The sequence below is a fragment of the Cebus imitator genome, unplaced genomic scaffold (assembly GCF_001604975.1).
Source record: "Cebus imitator isolate Cc_AM_T3 unplaced genomic scaffold, Cebus_imitator-1.0 Scaffold15, whole genome shotgun sequence".
Classification (NCBI taxonomy): Eukaryota; Metazoa; Chordata; class Mammalia; order Primates; family Cebidae; genus Cebus; species Cebus imitator.
The window spans coordinates 4,998,053-5,019,069 of record NW_016107330.1 but is presented as its reverse complement, the minus strand read 5'-3'; the positions used below and the strand labels follow the sequence as shown (position 1 = coordinate 5,019,069).

Genomic DNA, 21,017 nt, shown 5'->3' with positions numbered 1-21,017 from the left:
GCGCTATCTCAGCTCACTGCAACCACTGCCTCCTGGGTTCAAGTGATTCTCCTGCCTCAGCCTCCTAAGTAGCTGGGATTACAGGCATATGCCACCATGCCCAGCTGATTTTTGTATTTTGTTTTAATAGAGACAGGGTTTCATCATGTTGGCCAGGATGGTCTTGATTTCCTGACCTCTTGATCCTCCCACCACGGCCTCCCAAGTGTTGGGATTACAGCTGTGAGCCACCGTGCCCGGCATGATTGTTATTTTAGAATTAAAATATCCTAAGTTTCTCAAGGGAGAAAATCAGTTTCACCTCTTTCTAGTGCCTTCTGGCTGCTGGTGAAATGATGAACATGTTGAGCTTTACAAGCCAGAGATTCAATGAGAACAGAAACACACCTGCCAGGAAGAGAGAAGGCTGCTCAGAATGAGGATTCAGGACCTGGAGCCCACTCTGCGGAGAAGGACTGGAGCCAGGTCCTGGTTGGCTTGTGCTCTTCTCTTTTACAAGCAGGTCTTATGTATCTACCAAATCACACCAGACTGCCCAAAGCTGGCCTTGACAACTGACCACACACACCCCTGCGTGGGAGGCGTGTTTCAATGTGCAGCAGATGCCTGCCACTAAGGGGACATCAAACGTGCATGAGAACTCGCTAACCTTGAAACAGGTGACTGTCAAGACTGGCTGAGGGTTAGAACTCTGAGGAAATTTTCTAGAATATGTGTGAATTGCTGGGCCAGCTTCCCAATGGGCCAATCTTTAGGGGCTGAGCTGAGGATGTACATTCTCAGCAGTGCTGTTGGGTGGTTCTGTAAAGCTGGTCCTTGGTAACCACTGCACTAGACCAGGTCTCTGCTACTTCCACACTGTGGACACTTCGATGGATCATTCTTTGTGATGGGCACTATCCAGTGCATTGTTGCATATTCAGCAGCATTCCTGGACTCTTCTTGCCAGATGCCAGTAGCACCCTTTCTGTCCCCTCTCATGTCACCATATGACAACCAAAAAGATCTCCAGGCATTGCCAAATGTTCCCAGGCAGCAAACTCCCCTCTGTGGTAACTACTGTCCTAGGCTGCCGTGCAAGGTTACTAGTGATGGTGACAGCAACAATGAAGGTAAGTATGATGAGGAGCCGGGCTCTGTGCCGTGCATTCACCGCACCTCATTCTGTGTAATCCTCACGGCCATAGTCACAGGCACTCTTTCCATCACTGTTTATAAAACTCAGAGAATTTAAACAGCTTTCTCAAGGCCATGGGTCATCGGTGGCCACAGCTTGATGCCCACCTCTGTTTGAGTCCAAAGTGGATTCAGCAGTCAGATAGATCCAGAGGGCGACAGAAGCCACATCCTGGAGACTTGGGGTTATCCCAAGGCTTGTTCTTGTCACTATTTAACAAAGCATAATGGCTCCTCTCTGTGCTCTACCGGATCCATACTCTTTAGGCTGGCAGGCCAGGCTGTCCCCACCTCACATTCCCTGATCAGCTACGTTATAATGTTAGGCCTATTTCCTCTCTCACCCTGAATGTACCTTGTTAATTTTCACTGTAGGGCTATTTCTTTCATTCAGGGTCTCAAACTCCAATGTCTACAGGGGCCTAAAGGGTAAATTAACAAAGTGGGCTCAGTGCAAGATGATAAATGGCAATGGATCTTTCAGCCTTATTTGGAGAGACCTTGGGAACGGTGGGGACTGTGGCCTCATTATAGCACCTGCTCTACTGAGACAGGGCAGCTGCTTCTCCATCTTGTCCTGTACTAGTATTGCCAGATTTTTTATTTTTTAAAAAATAAAATGTGGAATGTGGAATCATATGTGTAACTTATCAATTTTTAAATTTCGGTAGGTTCTTGAAGTTCAAAAAAACCACCCATGGCCTGGCTCTGGGCTGAAGTTGGGCCTTGGCTTTAAATCCCCTGTCCTAATCTCTCTTTGAAGACTTCTCTGCATTCATCTGAGTCCTGATCCTCCAACGCAGGGGTCAGGCCCAGGCTCCCAGCCATGCATCCTTCCTGGACCATGCCTGACTCCTTTCCAGTAGCCTTATCACTTGTACTACGCACCTTGGCCTTTGATTCTGTATATGGATTTGTCTTTACTTCACAGGGTCTTTCATCTTGTCTCCCCCAGAACAATGAGAGTTGCCTCCAGGGGTAGAATCATACTTTTTGTTTTCTTTTGAATTCATTACAGTACAGCCAAAAGCTCAGCACACAACACACTCAGTAAATATCCATTCAACTGAAATAAGAGCCGTTCCTCCTAACCAGCCCTAATCTCTTGTGCTGGACTCTAAACCTACCTCCTCTTGTTAGGCCTTCACAGACTATATGCTGGATCTAAACACATCAGGTAGAACCTTCGATAAACTTAAAGTCCTTCATTCAATCACTCTGTAGCCATTGTTTCCTCTAGGCCAAAAGCTCTAAATATTTTGAGAAAATTGTACAACACCATGCACCCTAATTTACATGGCTCTGGTTGTTTGCTCAGAAACGAAATCTTTGTACATGTACCACTTCACTGCTTCCTTTTCAGTTTCCCAATTTGGAAAAAGGAAACATATGAATCATTCCCCTCTTTGCGTTCTTTTCTAACTGAAGTGATAGATTTCAGAGTTGTATATAGCTAAGATGCTTGTTTATCATACCTCAGATTCAGGGAGGTGGTCAACATTCCAACGTCCAAATCCTTGCGGAACTGTGAACAGCCATTTGAAGAACCCACCACACATAAAATCCTCCAGGTGAATGCAAATGTTATAAAAAATAGGGGGTTGGCTCAAAATCCTTGTGGTCTTAACTAGGTGTGAGCTATGTGCATATTTTAGTTTCCAATTTTTCTTTTCTTGTTAAGAAGTAGTATACGGGCTAGGCGCAGTGGCTCACACCTGTAATTCCAGCCTTTGGGGAGGCCGAGGAGGGTGGACTCTTTGAACTCAGGAGTCTGAGACCAGCGTGGCCAACATGGTGAAACCCTATCTCTACTAAAAATACAGAAATTAGTTGGGCATGGTGGCACATGCCTCCAGCAACACAGGAGGCTGAGGCAGGAGCATCACTTGAATTCAGGAGGCAGAGGTTGCCATGAGCTGAGATCGTGCCACTCACTCCAGCCTGGGCGACAGAGTGAGTCTTCATCTCAAACAAAGCAAAACAAAAAGCAAAAATTAGCCAGGAGTGGTGGCACATGCCTGTAGTCCCAGCTCTTAGGAGGCTGAGGTGGGAGGATCACTTGAGCCCAGGAGGCAGAGGTTGCAATGAGTTGAGATCATGACACTGCACTCCAGCCAGAGGTGACACAGGGACACACTGACTCAAAAAACTGGAAAAAAAAAAAAGTAGAATATGCCCATTGTAGAAACTTTCAAAGACAACATAAAAATAATCTGTAATTTGACTATCTAGAAAAGAATTCATTTCACAGGTTTCATACACTCATACACACCCCCCTTACATAGTATAGGTATCATTATAATATACAACATATCATGTATAAGGAATGTATGATAATGTATAATATATATTCACACACACAACATTTCATACAAATGAAATCATTTTATACACACTCTTTTGACAACTGCAGAAGCAGACGGAGCTCTGTGGTTGTAAGTCACAGAAAGCAGTTCTGCCTAATCTAACAAAAGAAAGTTATTAGCAGGATACTGAGATGGCTTAAAGATTCAAATACCAATTTAAGCAATCCAGCTTTCGGGAGGCTGGGGACCACAGTGGATCTTGGAATCTAGGTGGTGGGTCAGACTCTTTAGGGTGTCTTCATTGGGAAGACTCAGTTCCCACTGTTTTCTGGCAGGGAGGCATTCCACTTGAGATCTGAACTTGAGAGAGAGAGGTCTGATTGGAGTAGCTGGGAGACAGAGGTCTGACTGGAGCAGCTGGAAGAGAGAGGTCTGACTGGAGCAGCTGGGAGAGAGAAGTCTGACTGGAGTAGCTGGGAGAGAGAGGTCTGACTGGAGTAGCTGGGAGAGAGAGGTCTGACTGGAGTAGCTGGGAGAGAGTGGTCTGATTGGAGTATCTGGGAGAGAGAGGTCTGACTGGAGTATCTGGGAGAGAGTGATCTGATTGGAGTATCTGGGAGAGAGTGATCTGATTGGAGTAGCTGGGAGAGAGGGATCTGATTGGAGTAGCTGGGAGAGAGAGGTCTGATTGGAGTAGCTGGGAGAGAGTGATCTGATTGGAGTAGCTGGGAGAGAGAGGTCTGACTGGAGTAGCTGGGAGAGAGAGAGATCTGATTGGAGTAGCTGGGAGAGAGAGGTCTGACTGGAGTAGCTGCGAGAGAGAGAGATCTGATTGGAGTAGCTGGGTCATGTGCCTGGGCCACTGGTATCATTGCCCACGTTACGTACTGTGTAAGCTTTGGGAGCATGCTTCTAGTAGTCTAGGATTGTGCAGCGCCCAGCCGGAGCAATCTATGTGATGGTCCTCACACACACACACACACACCCTGAATGACAGCCCTTTCCAAGTCACTGGGATAGGAGCAGGGAAATTCCCCAAAGCAAAGGTGTCACCAGTGGCAGAGTGAATACGTGCCAGGCAGGCAAAAACAAAAGATGCCTTCTACATCTATTCCCCTGAACTTCATCTCGTGGTCATCCTTGATGTAATTTAAGATTTCCTTCCCCATGGCAGTTTTTCGTAGGTTGCATAATAGCCTGTGGTGTGGCTATATCATACTTTATTTAGTATAATTAGATATAGTGTTGTCTGTGTTGTTCATGGCTCTGTCCTAAGCATGTAGGATGGTCCCTGGCACAGAGTAATGCCAAATAAGTATTTGTTAATTTAATTGTTTTCTAATTGTCTGGTATTATATAGTGCCACCATAGATACCTCACAGGTAATCTTAGTGTATATGCCTGATTATATCTAATAGGGTGACCAACTTACCCTGTTTGCCTGGGGCTTTCTGAAGATCCTGTGTCCTGGGCACCACCTCAATCCTGGGCAAATGCAATTATCCTAATAGCTAAGTACACTGCTCTGATCTGAGCCCTGGAAGTCATATCTTGCTGACAGAGAGGGGAAGTATAGAAAATTCAACCCAAGGAGGAGAGAAGCCTGCCCAAACCGCTGAGTATTGACTGCAAGCCACTGTTTGTCTCTCTATCTCTTTCGTGCTCTTACTCTCATCCTGCCATGCCTTCCCAAGGGATAGTCACACCCTCACCACAGGAGGGCTGAGAAAGAACAGCGCTGCTGCGGAGGAGGGCACAGGTCAGCAAGAGGGACTGGCTTCCGTCCTTGGCTATCAGTCATCATTCTTTTAGTCATCTCCTGAAAGCTGCACGCTGTAATCTGGCGACCCCCTTGTATCCTTGAAGAGCCTTTTCGGGCCAAAGCTTTTCTTCTTCTTCCTGCGGCAGAGACTGAGGTCAGTGGTGAGAAGAAAACCTTGTGCATTTTCATGTGTTGTAAGTAACAAGCCACACAGGAAGTACCAGGAACTCAGCCCAGCTCATGTCACGGTGGGGCCAGAGTCGGCTCGGAGGAGGAATGGCGGATGTATGGCCATTTCTCAGAAACACACAGCAGAAACCTTCTAGTGGCCAATTCATCTTCTTTCTGGGAGTCCATCTTTTTTTTTTTTGAAAGGATACACACCTATTCCTACTATAAGGCTTATAACAAACACCATGGTCTCCTGCCCCCTCCTCTCACGCCTGATCCTAACTTCCCTGAGACAACTTCTTTTTGCTCTTTTAACTCATGTTATCCCCATGTTTTCTAATAGTATGCTTATCCCTCCATTTGTTGATTTTAAAAATTTAGGTGTCATCCAGCACGGTGGTTTTCAGAGGGCGGTCCCTGGACTGGCTGTGTCAGTATCACCTGGTGAGTACTGATCCACTTATTTACCCATGTATTCTTTTGTCTTTAAATAAATATTTACTGAAGGACTCCAGAATCAAGCATTGTCTAGGCTGGCACGTTCCCAGACGGCCTCAGCCACAGATGACTTCTGAGCCCTTGAAATGGGACTGGTCCACACTGAGACGTGCTGGAATAATGAAATATACATCTGATTTTAAAGACACAGTGTGAAAGGAAAGGAATGTAACATATCTCAATGATTATGAGTTGATGTGTTTCTATTTTTATTATATTATGCTAAAGAAAATATGCTATTGAAATTAATCCCATCTGTTTATTTTGTACTTTTTGATGTGGTTACTGGAAATTTTTAAATGACATTTCCATCCAGCAGAAATGCAGATGTTTAGGTCTCTCTGACCTTCTGAATCAGAAACTCCGGGGCCGGGGAGTCCACCCATCCCGGTGTGAGCAAGCCCACCAGGTAATGCTGATGCTGCTAAAGTCTGATAACCATTGGTTTACTTCTCTGCAGATAATAAGGATTTAGAAGAGGGGATGGGCCAGGTGCGGTGGTTCACGCCTGTAATCCCAGCACTTTGGGAGGCTGAGGCAGGCAAATCACCTGGGGTCAGAAGCTTGAAACTAGCCTGGCCAACATGGTAAAACCCCATCTCTACTAAAAAAGGAAAAATTAGCCAGGTGTGGTGGCGGGAGCCTGTAATCCCAATTACTCGGGAGGCTGAGACAGGAGAATCACTTGAACCCTGGAGGTGGAGGTTGCAGTGAGCCAAGATCACACCACTGCATTCCAGCCTGGGTGACAGAACAAGACTCCATCTCAGGGGAAAAAAAAAAAAGTTTGTGTGGAGTCCCTGAAGCTATATCCACCCATGGACTCCCCATTTACATGAGCTGAAAAGAAACCTTTTTGCCTTAACCTAGTAGGAGTTTTGTCAGCTTAAAAGTCCTGACTAGCAGAGACCTTACTGACAATTTGTCTTTCCCTGAATCATCCTCTTCTCCCAAGAGTGTCTAATTTTGATGGGTTCTTCCTGACATCCCTATTTAATGGAATGTCTCTTTCCCTCTTAGTCTCCAGCATCCCTTTCTGCCTTACTGTTTTTCCATAGCACGTATCACAATATGACATACTATACACTTTACTCCTTCTTTTGAGGTCTGTTTTCTCTCCATTAGAACAGAAGTTGCATAAAAACAGGATCTTTTATTTGTTTTGTTGTCTGCTGTGTCCCCGACACCTAAACCAGCACGGTTGGAACAAAATATTTAAAAATTTCCGGTAGCCACATCAAAAAGGAAAAAAGAAACAGATGGAATTGCCATATTTTATTTAGTACAATATAATAAAAATAAATCAACTTGTAATCATTGATATATGTTACACTTTTTCTCACACTCTATCTTTAAAATCAAATGTGTGGGTTATTTTTTTTTGAGATGGAGTTTTGCTCTTGTTCTCCAGGCTGGAGTGCAATGGCACGATCTCGGCTCACTGCAACCTCTGCCTCCCGGGTTCAAGAGATTCTCCTGCTTCAGCCTCACAAGTAGCTGGGATTACAGGTGCATGCCACCACACCCAGCTAGCTTTTTGGATTTTTAGTAGAGATGGGGTTTCACCGTGCTGGCCAGGGTGGTCTTGAACTCCAGACCGCAGGTGATCCACCCGCCTCAGCCTCCTAAAGTGCTGGGATTACAGGTGTGAGCCACAGCGCCAGGCCTCAGATGTGTATTTTATAATTTCAACACATCTCTGTGTGGACAAGCCCCATTTCTAGGGTTCAGTAGCTATCTGTGGCTGATGGTGACTGTCTTAGAATGTACCTGCCTAGACAATGCTTAGTAAGCTAGTGTCCTTCAGTAAATATTTGTTAAAAGCAAAAAAATAGAATACATGAGTGAATAAGTGAATCAATACTCCTTCTCTGGAAGTTGGAAGGGCCATAACAGGCAGGGCAAAATCTTGGAGCATAGCCCATTGGCATCAAGGGGAGAAGGAAAGTTTTGATAGATGAAGCCGGAAAGATGGGGCTCGTCTTCTGGATCTATCACCCAGCAAGAGAAAGAACCACTGAGTTGATACAAACTCAGAAACTAGTTCTAGTATAATGTAGCCACAGTGGTTAAGGTTTAGCACTTTTAAAAAACAAAATGGCGACCCAATTCTTTACATGAAAATGTGGTAATGTGTTTTTAATTGGATGAATTCGCTGAAGGAGATGAAAGAAGAGAGGCTGCTTGCTCCTGTTAAGTGCCTCAAAATGAGTTCAAAATCAATTAAAGCTAAAACTAATTAGCAGAGGAATTAATTGAAAGGGAGATTTTAAAAATTTGACTTGTTTGCAAACCATTTTAGGCACAAAATTCAGTTTCGTATTGATTTCAGGTTCTAATCTGAATCAATAAAAATCAAACATAGTTTTCAAAAGTAGAGTTGTCAGGGCCAAGATGATGACCCTCTCTGAGGCCAGCTGGTTAATGGCCTGAGGTTTTTAAAAGCATTGCACATGGTGCCACAGGGAGGCAGGAAAGCCCGCAGCCGGAATCCGCACAACTGGAAGATCATCACGGAGCTCCATCATCTACAGCTGCATTGGCTGACCTTCCCCTGCATAGCTCTCGACCAAGGAAAAATTATCTTTCACTTCTGCAATCAAGTATTTCAGGGGAAAGTAATCTCCATTTATTTGTGCCAATTTTCCTAAATTGCTCAAGTGTGGCAGGAAAACGTGCGAAGTGGACTCAAATCATCTTTCTGATCCTTTTCCCTCGATATTCTCCCCATCTCACCCTCAACTATCAGTGCTCTCCCAAATAGACGATTTTGACTTCCAACAGAAAACAGCACTAGGTGGGATGTGGAATGTGCCAAGTACCTACAAGAGTTTAATGGACACCTAATGAAAAACCTCATCTGAGAAGAACAAGTGCAGCTCCCTTGGAATCTTCCCTCTGATGGCCCACAAGAGGTGTTTCTGAATGTGCTGACTTGCTTCCTGTCTCATCGTCTCTTAAGGGATCCACGTCCTCTCCCAATCTTCCTTCCTCCTCACCTTCTTCAGCATTTTTGGGGCCCTTTCTATCTGCCAAGCATTGGGTTCAGCACTGGATGCAAATGACCTCATGGCATTCATTTACTGAAGGCCTACTCCGTGTAAGACATTGTTCTAGGCATTGAGAATATGGCAGAGGACATGATAGTAAAATCCCTGCCCTCATATATGCTAGTGAGAAAGCAAGAATACATGCCATAAATTAGTATGATATAGATTGTCAAGACAGTGTGGCAATTCCTCAAAGACCTAAAAATAGAAATACCACTCAACCCAGCAATCCCATTACTGGGTATACACCCAAAGGAATAGAAATCTTTCTAAAATAAAGGCACACGTATGTTCAGTGCAGCACTATTCACAATAGCACAGACATGGAATCAACCTAAATGCCTGTCAGTGGTAGACTGGATAAAGAAAATGTGGAACCTATACACCGTGGAATACTATGCAACCATAAAAAAGAATGAGATCATGTCCTTTGCAGGGACATGGATGGAGCTAGAAGCCATTATCCTTAGCAAACCAATACAGGGCTAGAAAACCAAATGCCACATGTTCTTGTTTGTAAGTGGGAGCTAAATGATGAGAACACACAGTGTATATTGGGAACAGTGTATATTGGGAACAATATACACTGGGGCCTATTGAAGGGTGGGGGTGATCAGGAGAAACAACTAATGGGTACTAGGCTTAATACCTGGGTGACAAAATAATCTGTACAACAAACTCCCATGTCACAAGTTTACCTATGTAGCAAATATCCACATGTACCCCTGAACACAAAACAAAAGTTAAATTAAAAATAATTTTCAAAACAGGCTTAAAGAAAACAACCACCACAAAACTAGATTGCCAGGAAGTAGTAAGCATTAAGGAGACTGAGGCAGAACGTGGGAAGAGGAGGTGTTGGTTGAGAAGTGGGTGGACTGGAATTCTGTACGGATACTAGGAGGACCCCCCTGCAGAGGTGACATCTGAGTAAAGGGCTGAAGTGAGGGATCAGCTGTGTGGATGAGTGAGGGAATAGGAACCCGGGTGGAGGGAGCAGCCTGTACCAAGGTCCTGAGGCAGGAGCAATCCTGTGTGTCTGCAGAGCAGTCAAGAGACCTGTGTGGCCAGAGAGAAGTGAAGGAAGGGTAAGTGGGACACAAAGACGGTGCTGTGAGATCCCAGGGAGTGTGTCAGGATTGCGTGCACTGGGAGCCACTGTAGCACCCTGAGTCTAGGATCTGACTTAGGATTCAACAGGATCGCTCTGTCTGCGTTCTAGCGAATGGAGCAGGCCGAGCGCGGTGGCTCAAGCCTGTAATCCCAGCACTTTGGGAGGTCGAGGCGGGTGGATCACGAGGTCAACAGATCGAGACCATCCTGGTCAACATGGTGAAACCCCGTCTCTACTAAAAATACAAAAAATTAGCTGGGCATGGTGGCACGTGCCTGTAATCCCAGCTACTCAGGAGGCTAAGGCAGGAGAATTGCCTGAACCCAGGAGGCGGAGGTTGCGGTGAGCCGAGATCGCGCCATTGCACTCTAGCCTGGGTAACAAGAGCGAAACTCCGTCTCAAAAAAAAAAAAAAAAGAGAATGGAGCAAGGAGTGTCCAATGCAGGTGCACATCGCATCTGATCACTCACACTCGAATTCATCAGCGTTATTTCCCCATGTTACAGAGGAGTGCTGTAAAGGCTGATCTTTTTAAAAAAAATAAGGAAAACCATGACCCTTATGCAGATATAAGATGAACATCTGATAAACATTTTTATTTTACTTATAATGGAGAAACCAAGTAAATGTTATAATGGTTCAAAGGAGAAGTCAAAAAACAGATACATTTATAGATTGGGGATGCTGGAATAAATGACAAATGGAGGCAAAACTGGCTCCTTCCGTGGACTTCCGTAGAACAGAACAGAAATTGCATGTCTACAGACAGCAAGCACTGTGCCTAATTATCAGTTATCTACAACTTACATAAGATTAGAATCAGATAACTTGCAGAGGTGTTTCTGAGACAATGCATAGCTTGGCACTGAAACACACATTTTTCCTTACAGAAGAAAAATAATCTCAGGCTTAAAGAGGTTAAGAAACATGGCTGAGTTAACTCAGTAACTGCAAAAACTAGGGCTTACACCCAAATGGTTGCAATTTCCAAGTCTGTGCCCTCAACCTCTCAACTTTACCAGGCTGACATCAAGTGACTTACTAAAAAAGAGACTTACTAAAATATTTTCAGAGCTCTGGAGGGCAATATAACTTGGTTATATAAAGTGATCTTCTCAAAAGAAACACATAGCTTAATATCCAAATCAACAAATAGTTCCTGAATGTCTGCTCTGTGCAAAGCACAGAAATAGGGCACAGGGGACCCAAAGATAAATAAGAAATAGCTTCCAATAAGCCAGCAATTTAATGATGCAAGAAACAACCCTCACCCCGTGTGGATACTCAGAACACACAAAGCATATTAACCCAGTGTACTGATGGAAGACTCTTCACTCTGCTTCCCATGTCTGTGATTTTATAAGCTACGTATTCCATAACAAAAAATAGGAAACACCCAGATATGTAAATGTGTTCATTGTAATGCTAAATTCCACAGAAAACCAGACCTGGGGAATTTCAAGGTGAAGCGTGGTGGCAGAGCTGCTTCAAGTAGCAAGATAAGAAAGACAGGTAGCAACTTGGGTGGTGTTTTGTTAATGTAATAAGAAGTTCAGGGTTTAAGGGTAACTCACAGGAAGGAAGGAAAGGCTGTATTTTCAGAAAAAAGCTGTTGCTACTTGTGATAGTTAATTTTACTTGGCAACTGGACTAGCTCATGGGGTGCCCAGATAGCTGGTCAAACATTATTCTAGGTATTGCTGTAAGGGTGTTTTGGGATAAAGTTAACATTTAAATTGCTAAATTAAATAAAGCAGATTGCCCTCCTTAATATGGATGGGGCTCATTCAATCAGTTAAATACTTCAATATAACAAAAGGCTGACTTCCCCAAACCCCTAAAAGAGGAAATTCCTACTGCCTTGAGGTCAGACATCAGTTTTTTTCCTGCATTAGGGTTTGAACAGAAACATCAGCTGTCCTGCCTGTCCAGCTTGCTGACTGCAGATCCTGGGACTTGTCACCCCTGTCATCATATAAGCCAGTTTCTTACAGCAATAAGTCTCTTTTGATGCATCTACACATCCCACTGGTTCTGTTTCTCTAGAGAACTCTGACTAATGCTCTGTTCCACCCATTTGAATTTCTCTCCTCTCCTATGCCTACTACATAGGAGAGATTTAATTCATATTTATTAGAGAATTAATGCGCTCAGGGTCTATAGTGGTTCAAGAATTTACTTTTTGGCTGCTTTTTTCTCTTCCCCATTCAAATAATGAGAACAGGAGAGTTTCCTGAGGGATGATAGCATTGGGAGCTTTGAATGTCTGTTTTTATGGTTTTTCTGTGTTATTTCTTTTCTTATTTTATAAAGAATCCAGTCTCCTTTCTTTCACTCTCTCTTTTTCATGTCTGATCTTGTTTGTCTATGAATCCTCACGAAAATGATGAGAGTTTTGTTGATTTTGTTTTTCTTTTTCAGAGTCTCTGGGCAATCAAACTGTGTGATCCGTCCACCTTGGCCTCCCAGTGCTGAGTTGACTGGTGTGAGCCACTGCAGCTGGCCAAGGAGGTGTCTCTTAAAAATGAACCAATAGCTACTTGCCCCATCTTCATCACAGTGGTCCCAAGGATTGATTCAGCAATATGCCCAAGTAGGTGGGTGTCCCCTTCCACCATGGCTCTCCTATGTGGGTCCCTTCTGAAAGATGCATCCTTCAGGGTACTTTTAGCTACAAGCAACATAAAACTCAATTAACAGTGTGCTCAGCAGAAATGACATTTTTCTCGCTAATGCACTGAGAAGCCTGAAGATGGGATAAATACCTGATTGGGTAATTTGCTCAACGGCACCAACAGAAGACCCAGGTGCTCCCTGCACTGCCAGATTGAACACAATAGACTCCTCTTGGGATCACCAAGTTGGCTACAACAGTTTCAGGCTTTGCCCGTAGACATGATGACATACAGCAAGAAAAAGAGCATTTCCTTCCATTGCCTCTGTTTTATTTCTGAGGACACCTTTCCCAGAAGATGCATAGCAGGCTTTTGTTCACATGTTTTCTTTTCTTTCTCTTTTTTTTTTCCAAGATGGAGTCTTGCTCTGTTGCCCAGGCTGAGGCACAATGGTGCGATCTTGGCTAACTGCAACCTCTGCCTCCCAGGTTCTACCGATTCTCCCGCCTCAGCCTCCTGAGTAGCTGGGACTATAGGTGTGCACTGCCATGCCTCGCTAATTTTTTTGGATTTTTTTGTTTGTTTGTTTTAGTAGAGATGGGGTTTCACTGTGTTGGCCAGGGTGGTCTCAAACTCCTGACCTCATGTGATCCACCCATCTTGGCTTCCCAAAGTGTTGGGATTATAGGCATGAGCCACTATGCCCAGCCTGTTTACATGTTTTTAACCAGAAGAGGGTCAGTATCATTCCTAAACCATCACTGGGTCAGAAGAGAGACTAGCCTCTTTGATTGGCTTAGGCACATTGAGATTCTGTCTCTGGAGGGTTGCAAGGGGTCCCATACTCACCAGAATGATTTGGTTACTCAAGGAAATGTGGACAAAATCACCTTCAATAAGCAAAGAAGGCAGGCCAATGAACACTGGGGAGAAACCCAAGAGTGACAGCAGCAGATGGTGTTAATATCAACTCAGACAAGGGAGACTTCTTTTTTCTCTTTTCTTCTTTTTGAGACAAAGTCTTGCTCTGTCACCTAGGATGGAGTGTAGTGACACAATCTACCTCAGCTCACTGTAACCTCCGCCGATTCAGATTCAGCTGATTCTCCTGCCTCAGCCTCCCGAGTAGGTAGTATTATAGGTGTGTGCCACCATTCCCAGCTAATTTTTGTATTTTTAGTAGAGACGGCATTTCACCATGTTGGCCAGGCTGGTCTCGAACTCCTCACCTCAGGTGATCTGCCCACCACTGCCTCTCAGTGCTGAGATGACCGGTATGAGCCACCACACCTGGCCAAGGAGGCTTCTCTTAAAAATGTTTCTCTTAAAAGTGAACCAATAGCTACTTGCCCCAGAATTAAAACAGAAACAATGGAGGACAATTTTGGGGGTTTCAGATTCTGTTTACATGCATCTAAAACTCAGCTTCAAGTATTAACAGTATAAGACCTATTGAGGAAAATAGTATTTGTAAATTCAGGATCCTAAACATATTTTCCTCCCTAAAGACTAAACTTTTTTTTTTTCTATGTCCATTTTTTTTATTGCATTTTAGGTTTTGGGGTACATGTGAAGAACATGCAAGATTGTTGCATAGGTACACACATGGCAGTGTGATTTGCTGCCTGCCTCCCCTTCACCCATATCTGGCGTTTCTCCCCATGCTATCTCTCCCCAACTCCCCACCCCCCACTGTCCCTCTCCCATTTCTCCCCAACTGACCCTAGTGTGTAGTGCTCCCCTCCCTGTGTCCATGTGTTCTCATTGTTCAACACCCGGCTATGAGTGAGAACATGTGGTGTTTGATTTTCTGCTCTAGTGTCAGTTTGCTGAGAATGATGGTTTCCAGGTTCATCCATGTCCCTACAAAGGACACAAACTCGTTTTTGATGGCTGCATAATATTCCATGGTGTATATGTGCCACATTTGCCCTGTCCAGTCTATCATCGATGGGCATTTGGGTTGGATCCAGGTCTTTTCTATTGTAAACAATGCTGCAATGAAAACTACACTGAGATACCATCTGACGCCAGTTTGAATGGCGATCATAAAAAAATCTGGAGACAACAGATGCTGGAGAGGATGTGGAGAAATAGGAACACTTTTACACTGTTAATGGGAGTGTAAATTGGTTCAACCATTGTGGAAGACAGTGTGGCGATTCCTTAAGGACCTAGAAATAGAAATACCATTTGACCCAGCAATCCCATTACTGGGTATATATCCAAAGGATTATAAATCATTCTGCTATAAAGACTAAACTTTTAAACTATTGCCATGTCAGGGAAAGGAGGAACAGTTAAAACCATTCACATTCTTTTCCAGCATGGATGCTTTCAATACCATTTTTCTTTCAGCCTTCCCTCCACAGATGATCCAGGGTTACTCTGGACAGAGACCAAGAGGAAGAACAGTGGCACCTGCCTGCACCATATTTATTCTTTTCAAAATTACATATCAAACACTTGTGCTAGCTTCAAATCATAAGCGCTAACAATTGCCGGGCATTCACTCTGTGCTAAGTGCTTGGTATTGTAATCTCATTTAAATTGTCTAACAACCTGTGACGTTGCTCATTGCAGTGGCAGTGTGTTATTTTTCCCACTTGGAATCTATTCTCACCTCCTTCTGATAATGCTATTGCATTTTTACCTGGATAAGTATTTATAGTCTGTCCAGAGAAGCAATAAAAAAGTAAATAAATTGGACTTCATAAAAATTAAAAACTTCACACGCCAAAGGACACTATTAAGATAGAGAAAAGATAACTTACAGAATGAGGGAAAATATTTGCAAATCCTATGTCTGATAAGAATGTAGTATTGGGTTATATAAAAAACGTACAATTCAACAAAGAGACGATTTATATAAAAAGAAATTTTATATATGGGCAAAGGACTTGTATAGACATTTCTTCAAAAAAATACAAATGGGAAAAAAGCACATAAAAGATGTGTGACATCATTCATCATGAGAGATATGCAAATCAAAACCACAGTGAGATGCTACTTTACAATCACAAGAATGGCTAAAGTAAAAAAGACAATAGCAAGTGTTGACGAGGAGGTAGAGAAATTGGAACTTTTGTACATTGCTGGCAGGAATATAAAATGGTGCAGCTGCTGTGAAAAGGAGTTTGGTGATTTCTCAAAAAGTTGACCATAGAATTAGCATATGATACAGCCATTCAACTCCCAGGTATATACTCAAAAGAAGCGAAAACTATCAAATTTGTATCCATAGATGTTCATAGCATCATCCTGTGTTTTAGCCCCAAAGTGGAAACAACCCAATGTTCATCAACTAAAGAATGGAGAAAGACTAAGTGATATATTTATACGATGGAATATTATTCAGCCATAAACAAGAACAAAGTACTAATACATGCTGCAACACGAATGCACCTTGAAAATACACCAAGTGGGAGAAGCCAGACATAACAGCCACATATTGTATGATTTCATTTATATGAAATATCTAGAATAGGAATCCATAGAGACAGGTTAGTAGTCTCCATTCTTCGGTTACTCAAGCCAAAAGCCTTGGAGCAATCCTTACCCAATTACCTACTCACATACTTCACATCTAACAAGTCAGGAAATCCTGTTGGTAAGAACCCACCCCAAATATACCTAGCACTTCTCTCTCCTCTGCTGCTACTCTCATGGTGAGAGGCAATTGCTGCAGGAGCCTTCTGACCAATTTCTCTGGTTTTTACCCTTGTCCTCTTTGCCCTGGACTGTTTCCAATGGTCCCCAGCTCTGGTATTCTTTCCAGTGTGCGTCCGTCTCCTCCTGCTGCATGTTGGCTGGACTTAGTGGCTTGCTCCAACCAACAGAATAAAGCAGAAGTGAGAGCCTCCCTGTCCGTCTGTTTCTTTGACTTTCTGTCCTTTGATCTCTGTCGCTGAATCTCTGCCTCTTTGTCTCTCTCTCTCTTTCTCTCTTTGTATGGTAGGTGTTTGTATTAGTCTGTTTTGCTTTACTATAAGAAATACCCGAGGCTGGATAATATATAAAGAAAAGAGGTTTATTTGGCTCACAGTTTTGCAGGCCATACAAGCACGGTGCCCGCATCTGCTTGGCTTCTGTGAGGACCTCAGGAAGCTTAAAATCATGGCAGGAGACGAAGGAGGAGCAGGCGCATCACATGGCCAGAGAGAGGGAAAGAGGAGGGACCAGGCACAGTGGCTCACTCCTGTAATCCCAGCACTTTGGGAAGCTGAGACAGGCGGATCACCTGAGGTCAGGAGTTTGAGACCAGCCTGGCCAACATGGTAAAACCCCGTCTCTACTAAAAATACAAAAATTAGCTGGATGTAGTGGCGCATGCCTGTAGTCTCAGCTACTTGAGAGGCTAGGGCAGGAGAATCGCTTCAACTCAGGAGGTGGAGGTTGCAGTGAGCAGAGATCTTGCCACTATACTCCAGCCTGGATGACAGAGTGAGACTCTGTCTCCAAAAAAAGAGAAGGACATGCCAGCCTCCTTTAAATAACTAGTTATTTTGTGAACTCACAGAGCAAGAACTCACTCATCACCACGGGGAGGGCACTGAGTCATTCATGAGGGATCTGCCACATGGCCCAACCAACATGTCTCAGCAGGCCCCACCTCCAACACTGGGGATCACGTTTCAACATGAGACGCAGAGGGACAAACACTCAAACCACATCAGTGTCTGCCTACGTCTGTCTGTGTTGCTGTCTCACTGTCAGTCTCTGTGTCTCTCTCTGTCTCTTTCTGTGCCTTCCTCTCTATTTCTCTCTCTCTCTGAATTTGTGGTTGCCTCTCTCTCTCTGCATCTGTCCATGTCTCTGTCTCCCTCTGAATTTGTCTGTCCTGTGTCTGTCTGTCTCTCTGCCTGTTTCTCCGGGGGAAGTCAGATGCCATGTCATACATAAACCCACAAAGGGGTCCATGTGACAAGGAACTTCACCTTCTGCCAATAGTCCCCTGAGTGAACTTGAAAGCAGATTTCCTGATCCCAGCCCAACCTTCAGCTGGTTGCACCTCATCACTTGGCTCCTTTGTTCCTACTCCTGCCTGACTTCCCTTTTCCTGAAGGGGGAAAGTAAAAGTCCCTATGATGGCCATGCTTCCTTTATGCTGCCTTCCCACTTCCTTTTTTTTTTTTAGACAGAGTCTTGCTCTGTTGCCCAGGCTGGAGTGCAGTGGCGGGATCTCGGCTCACTGCAACCTCCGCTTCATGGGTTTAAGCGATTCTCCTACTTCAGCCTCTGGAGTAGTTGAGATTACAGACATGCGTCACCATGCCTGGCTCATTTTGTATTTTTAGTTGAGACGGAGTTTCACCATGTTGGTCAGGCTGGTCTAGAACTCCTGATCTCAGGTGATCTGCCCACCTCGGCCTCCCAAAGTGCTGGGATTATAGGCGTGAGCCACCGCTCTAGGCCGGCCGACTTTTCATTTCCTGTAGGGTGAAAATGAAAGTGCTTATGATGGCCACGCCTCCTTTGTGACCTGGTTTTATGATGGCCTCTGTCCGTCCCTCTCCCTTACTTACGGGGCTTTAGGAGGTGTCCAGGAGAAGCCACGTTTCTGTGGCCTTTGTCCACTTTTCTCTTTGCTGGAACACGTCCCTCAGACACCCACACCTCACCTCTTCAAACCTTTCCAAATCCCACCACCTTACTGAAGCCCTCTCTACTCACCCTATTTAACAAGCAACACCCCCAGCCTCTCTCAACAGCCCTAATCCACGTCCACGCTCCTTCTCTTTTCTAAGTACTCATTACCTTGAATCCTTTACTTCCCCCATTTATTCTGCTCATTGATTTTGTTTTCTTTCTCTGCACGGGAGTATCAGCCCCTCCAGGGCAGGGATCTCTGTTTAATTCCCGGCCACATTCCAAGCACCTAGAATAGTGTGGCAAATAGTGGTTGCTTGAAAGTTGCTTGATGATGAATGAGAAGTAGAGTGGCACAGGGTCTGGCACCAGGGCCCCGAAGTGCTGTCCATCATGCTGGAGCAGCTGTCATTTCTCCAGTTCTTATTTAAACTTCCTTTTGAATATAAGTCATTCTATTACAAAGATACATATACATGTATGTTCATTGCAGCACTATTTGCAATAGTAAAGACATGGAATCAACCCAAAAGCCTATCAATGATAGACTGGATAGGGAAACTGTGGTATCATATACACCATGGAATACTGTGCAGCTATAAAAATGAATGAGATCACGTCCCTTGCAGGGACATGGATGAAGCTGGAAGCCATTATCTCAGCAAACTCATGCAGGAACAGAAAACCAAACACCGTATGTTCTCACTTACAAGTGTGAGCTGAACAATGAGAACACATGGACACAGGGAGGGGAACAACATACAGTGGGGCCTGTCAGGGAGTGGGGTGGGGGGTAGGGAGAACATAAGGAAAAACAGCTAATGCATTCTGGACTTAATACGTGGATGATTGGTTGATAGCTACAGCAAGCTACCATGTCACACGATTACCTATGTAACAAACCTGCACATCCTGCACATGTACCCCAGAACTTAAAAAGAAAAAAACAAGCAAAAGAAATCCTTCCTTTTAATTTCAGTTTTGCTGAGCACCTACGAGTGACTTCCTCTTCTTTGCCACCATATAATGAACAAAGGCACAGGAATTCTCACAGCTCCCTCAGGTGTAGAAACTCAAGTTAAAAGCTGTGAAGTGACTTGCCCAAGGCCAAACAGCTAGCAACTGGCAGAGCCCAGACGCTGGAGTCCAAGTCTAGTGTGGGAGACCACATTCACACTAACTGTTCCGTAGGAGGTGCAATTAACGTGCTGCTACTGAATTCAACTGGGAAGGAATTATGTCCAGGCTGGGGCACAAGGGCACAAAAAATAAAACAACTCCACAAAAGAGCTAGATGAGAATGGTGAGCAGCAAAAAAAAAAAGCACATGGAGCACAGTCAGGGAAGTCTTCAGAGGCAGCAAATGTCAAACATCAGAGCCTCTGAGGTCACAGTGTGCTTAGCACGGCATAGTATGCATTGATGGGCATTTGCTGTCCCTGAAACGCTGCCCTCAGTTTTCAGCATCATCCCCAAAGATGGACATTCCATCTCCCATGACTCAGCAAGTCCGCACCTACTGTAGAACTTCTCAAAGATACTTTGGCTCACATATACCAGAAGATACTGCAAATACACTCTGCCCAACAGCAAAAGCCTAAAAATAGACCAAGCATCGCTAATGGAAGAATGGATTAATAAAGCATGGTCTAGCTAATATGATACAGCAATCAAAACCGACGAGCCAGAGCCAGGGTCGGCAAACTGCCTGGCCCTATTTCTGTGGGGTCTGCAGGCTAACAATGGCTTTCACATTTTTTTGAAGATTATAAAATAAAAAAAAGAAGAACATGTGATAGACTGTATTTGGTCTACAGAGCCTAAAATTGTTCCCTTCTGGTCCTTTACAGAAAATGTCAACTCCAGAACTGCATCAATTTGCAAAATACATGGACGTATCTTAGAAATATAATATTAAGTAAAAAAAACTTGTAAAAATTTAATATATAGCATATTCTCTTTATAAATATAAAGCCAGCTAACATTTAAAAATAGGCATTTAAAGCATGCATATAAATGAAATAAAATATACACAAGGAGAAAAGCAAGGGAATGATGGAATTTGGAAGAATGGTTATTTACTCCAAGTAGGGGGAAGAGGGGGATGGGGGTGGGGCAGATAGCAGCATATGGTCAGATGAAGGTCCTGGTTTTTGTTGTTGGGGCAGATAGACGGTGCTTATTATTTTTTAAAGAAGAGAGCAAAATGAATTAACTAAATAAAAGAGGCCCCTTTATGGACCAATGATAAAAGTGTATTTATTAACCCAATTTTGACACCTGAGGTACAAGAAAATTAACAAGTAAAACATATTATTGCGACATTTACAGATAGCAGCATTAAGATATAAAAGTAAAATCAGTAAGAATCCCTCTCTTCTCACTTCTAATGCCATAGCTCAGAAACCACTGTCAATATCTCAAAAACTACTGTCAATTCTTTGGGGACTATCCTGGTCGTATGAGGATAGAGCCAACTGCACTAACAAAGAGATTTCCACAACACAGGTGCATGTACAAGACAGGAACTGATTCCTCTCCCATATCACAGCCTAAGGGTGGGCTCTCCATGCAGTAATGGATGCCTCTCACTTGGAGAGGCCCCTTCTAGCTCACTGTTTCCCAGAACAATCTCTTTTCTTTGCATGCTATGCAAGAGTCCACCACCACTTCTACAGCAGAGATAAAAGGGGACGCCAGGACATTCCTATTCCATTTAAAAACAAGGCCCAGAA

General features: G+C 43.9%; 1 protein-coding gene and 1 long non-coding RNA gene across 5 annotated transcripts in view; both read right to left on the bottom strand.

Annotated features, from left to right (window-relative positions):
- Positions 1 to 14,854, bottom strand: part of LOC108285620 — a 19,675-nt gene extending 4,821 nt beyond the window's left edge. Inside the window, exons 1-2 of the long non-coding RNA XR_001817656.1 lie at positions 14,723 to 14,854; positions 8,769 to 8,773 (exon numbers count right to left, since the gene is read on the bottom strand). This is a non-coding gene — a long non-coding RNA (uncharacterized LOC108285620). The remainder of the gene's footprint in view (positions 1 to 8,768; positions 8,774 to 14,722) is intronic.
- KAZN (kazrin, periplakin interacting protein) overlaps positions 1 to 21,017 on the bottom strand; it is a 1,292,076-nt gene that overhangs the window by 819,775 nt on the left and 451,284 nt on the right. The window lies entirely within an intron of this gene.